At 37.9% G+C, this 4,530-nt stretch overlaps 1 non-coding gene across 1 annotated transcript; it reads right to left on the bottom strand.

Moving 5' to 3' along the window:
• Window positions 1-1,900: 1,900 nt before the first annotated feature.
• Window positions 1,901-2,007, bottom strand: LOC130955546 (small nucleolar RNA R71). The gene has a single exon (XR_009076798.1). It is a non-coding gene; the product is annotated as a small nucleolar RNA R71 (small nucleolar RNA).
• Between the last annotated feature and the right edge of the window lie 2,523 nt (window positions 2,008-4,530).

The following is a 4,530-nucleotide window of genomic DNA, read 5'->3' as shown; positions in this document are numbered from 1 at the left end:
AAACTAATAATATTTAACTAAAAACTCATTAAAACATGCTAAAATCTACATGAAATTACCCCCAAAAAGCGTACAAAATATCCGCTCATCAGAGCTCTATCTATTTGTATGGATTTATTCGTTTGATCTTTCTAATTTAATTTATGTCTTGATTTATATTTCAATAATTATTTTTGTTCTCCATTTTATGAAATATGGGTGGAACAGAAGCATGACCCATGTTCTAATTGAGTTCTTGTAAAACTTGGAAAAGTTCTTTACTTGAACAACAGCTTGAAAACATATTATACTGAATTTTAATTGTTTGTATTTAACGGGATACGAGACATATAATCCCCTTATTTTTTGGATAATTAGAATCCTTTTGGCATATAAACTAGAAATTGATCATCACCTTCTACTTGGAATTAATTGATCAAGGAATTGGCAATTAATGAATTTTAGAGGAGACTAGGAAGGTCTAGGGAATTAGGGTCTAGTCATATATAGTTTGCCATGAAATTAAATCTTGCATGATTAAAATAGTTAGTAAGAAAATAAATCCGGAAAAATAGATAACTCTGAAACCTTAACTATTTTCTCTAATATTTTATTCCTAACTTATTAATCTGCCTGTCTTTGATATTCTGAATTTACACTTAAACTTTTTGAACATCTCAAAACCAATTTCTGTTTGCCTAACTAAGCTTATCACTCAATAACTGTTGCTTAATCCATCAATTCTCGTGGGATCGACCCTTACTCACGTAACGTATTACTTGGTACGACCCGGTGCACTTGCCGGTTAGTAAGTGTGGGTTATAAAATCCGCATCAAGTTTTTGGCGCCGTTGCCGGGGATTGACTGTGATTAACAACTACCAGTTGTTTGATTGCTTAGATTAGGCATTTTAGTTTTAATTTTATTTAAAAATTTTACTTTGAATTTAAAAAAAAAAATTTTACGGTATTTTTCTTTTTTTCCTTTACATTAAATTTTTTTCTCCCTTTTCTATCCTTTACGTTATCTTTCCCGTTTCCTTTTTTTTATTTTGTTTTTTTAAAATAAATAAATAAATAAATAAATAAATAAATAATATTCTTTTTATTTTTCGTGAACCCCCTCTCCCCCTGTTTCGTTTTTAAATTTTTTTTATTACTTGATTTTCGAAAAAAAAACAAATATTTTAATTAAAAAAATTTAAATAAATAGGACCAATATTTTTCTTAATTTCTGAAATTAAGTTTGGTGTTGACTATTTATTATTTTTCTTCTATTTATTTTATTCAATATTTTTATCTCTTTACACAGAGTTACCTCACTGGGAATTCTCTGCAGTTTGACGTAGAGATTCCCATTCTTTCTTGTTTTCTGTTTGTTTATGCGCAGGAACAGAGAAGAAGAACATCTCTTAGGCTTTGATCTTGAACCTGAAAGGACTTTTAGGCGGCGTTTACAACAAGCAAGACTTTACAAGGCTGCAGAATCCACTATGGATCCGAATAATAATGATAATCCCAATGCGGCAAACCCGAATGGGAATGAGCAACAAAGGAGAGTGTTTGGCTCCTACTCTTCTCCTACCGCAGATCTTTATGGAAAAAGCATCGTGGTGCCTCCTATTACTGCAAATAACTTTGAGTTGAAGCCTCAACTGGTCACTCTGGTGCAACAAAATTGCCAGTATCACGGTCTCCCCCACGAAGATCCAAATCAGTTTATTTCTAGTTTTCTGCAAATTTGTGACACTGTGAAAACAAATGGAGTGAACCCAGATGTGTACAAACTAATGCTCTTCCCGTTTGCTTTGAGAGATGGAGCAAAACTATGGCTAGATTCTCAACCAAAGGACAGTTTGGATACTTGGAACAAGGTGGTTACTGAGTTTCTCACAAAATTTTTCCCACCAAAGAAGCTGACTAAGCTTAGGATGGAGGTTTAGACCTTCAGACAGAAGGATGGTGAGACTTTATATGAAGCTTGGGAGAGATACAAGCTACTGACTAGGCAATGCCCTCCAGACATGTTCTCCAAATGGACACAAATAGACATATTTTATGAAGGCTTGGGTGAAATGTCCAAAATGTGCTTAGACAATTCTGCAGGAGGTTCATTACACAAGAAGAAGACACCGGAGGAGACTATTGAGCGGATTGAATTGGTTGCAAGCAACCAATATTTATACTCCTCTAACAGAAATCCTGTGAATTCTGAAACCCCTCAGAAGAAAGGCATGTTGGAAGTAGATGCTATTAATGCTCTTCTTGCTCAGAACAAGCTGATGTCTCAGCAAATAAATCTACTTACTCAACAGATGGGTGGCATGCAAGTCTCATCTATCAACACCCAAAATCCACCACAGGAAGTCTCCTATGACATGGCAGGTAATTTTGTGCAAAATGATAATTATGATTATGCTCAACCTTCTTTTGAACAGGTGAATTACATGGGGAGTGGTCCTAGGAATCCCAACAATGACCCATATTCTAAGACATACAACCCGGGATGGAGGAATCACCTAAATTTTGGATGGAAGGATCAACCTCAGAGACCTCAGAACTTCAACAATAATTCTCAGGGCAGTTTCCAACAGAACAATGATTTGGAAGCAATATTGACATGTTTTAGACAGGAAACCAGAGCATCCATCAAGAACCTGGAGATTCAAATGGGTCAAATAGCCACCAGAGTTAATGAAATTGATCAGAGGACCACTAATAGCCTTCCTAGTAACACAATTCCAAATCCAAGAGAGAAATGTAAGGCTATCACTGTGATAAGTGGACAAGTGGCAAGTAAAGAAGCATAAGTTATGCAGGAAACCAGAGCCTCCATTAAAAATTTAGAAGTACTAGTGGGTCAAATGAGCAAGCAAATACTTGAGAGGTCTGCAAGTACATTTCAAGGTGATACGGTGGTGAACCCAGGAGAAGATTGCAAGGCTATTCAATTAAGAAGTGGTAAAGTAGCTGGTTCTGAAACCAAGGTGAATGAAGAGCTAGTTGAAAAGGAAGTTCCAGAGAAAAAGAGGGGAGAGTTGGAGCATGCCCCTCCAAAGCGTGCGGACAATCCATTCCCAGACTCTCTTGACACTTATCCTACACTGCCAAAGGCTCCTGAGTACAAGCCTAAGATGCCATATCCTCAGAGACTTTAAAAGGAGACCAAGGACAAGTAGTTCTCAAAGTTCTTGGAAATCTTCAAAAAATTACAAATCAATATTCCTTTTGCTGAGGTTTTGGAGCAAATGCCTATCTATGCCAAATTCATGAAGGAGCTGTTGTCAAAGAAAAAGCGTTTAAAGGGAGATGTGATAGTAGTCCTGACTAGGGAATGTAGTGCTGTAATTCAGAATAACTTGCCAAAGAAGATGCCAGATCCAGGGAGCTTTCAAATTATATGCACCATTGGGAGCACAATCTTTGAGAAAGCCCTATGTGATCTGGGGGCAAGCATAAATCTAATGCCCTTATCTGTGATGAAAAAGCTGCAAATCCAAGAGGCACAACCCACAAAGATAGGATTGCAGATGGCAGATAATTCTATGAAGCCTGCATACGGATTAGTGGAGAATATCTTGGTCAAAGTGGGTAAGTTCTTCCTCCCAGCAGACTTTGTGATTCTGGACACAGGGGAGGATGAGAATGCCTCTATAATTCTAGGAAGACCATTCCTAACCACTGGAAGAGCTCTGATTGATGTAGAAATGGGTGAATTAGTGCTTAGAGTGCATAATGAGCAACTAGTCTTTCATGTCTTCAAAGATATACATCCAACAGGTGAAGAAGAGAGGTGCATGCAGGCTAAGCTTATTGATCTAAACCTTCAAAAACCGCCTGATGATACACAGCAGAATCTGCAACTCAAACCTCCCTTGGTAACAGTCAATAAAATTCCTCCTGACATCAAACCTAAGTTTGGTGTTGGAAATGCATCATCTACAAAGGAAAAGGTTCCCAAAAAGAAGAAATTACCCAGAGGATGGAGAAACAAAAAGATCTCCACTGAAGGTTTCTCCCCAGGAATGAAGGTAGTGTTGACCAGCAATCCAGCATGGGTTTATACAATAATCAGAATCCTCTCTCTGGAGCATATTGAGCTACGTTATGGAGATACAGAAAAAAAGTTCAAAGTAAGGGGTGAAGAGCTGAGCCCCTATGATCCTCCTCCTTAGAGGAGCTGACCGTCAAGCTAGTGACGATAAAGATGCGCTTATCGGGAGGCAACCCGATAACTTCGTATCCTTAGCTATTTTTCATAGTAGTAGTATTCTTATTTATTTTATTTGAGTTCTTACTAGTTTTCTGATCATGCAGCTATATTATTCCAGGAACTGAATACTTCAATATTTCAAAAAAAAAGAGAGAGAAGGCACACGACGCGATAGCGTCATTGACGCGGACGCGTCACTTATTTGTGCGTGAAAAATGATATCTGACAGAGAGTTGCGCGGGAGTGGCGCAGGAATGGAGCCTTTCGCACAAACGATCCCACACGTTCGCGTACCCCACGCGTTCGCATCATTTGTGATTTTCGCCAGTCACGCGGGCG

Source organism: Arachis stenosperma, chromosome 1, assembly GCF_014773155.1.
Source record: "Arachis stenosperma cultivar V10309 chromosome 1, arast.V10309.gnm1.PFL2, whole genome shotgun sequence".
NCBI classification, from domain to species: Eukaryota; Viridiplantae; Streptophyta; class Magnoliopsida; order Fabales; family Fabaceae; genus Arachis; species Arachis stenosperma.
This window is presented reverse-complemented; position numbering and strand designations above follow the sequence as displayed.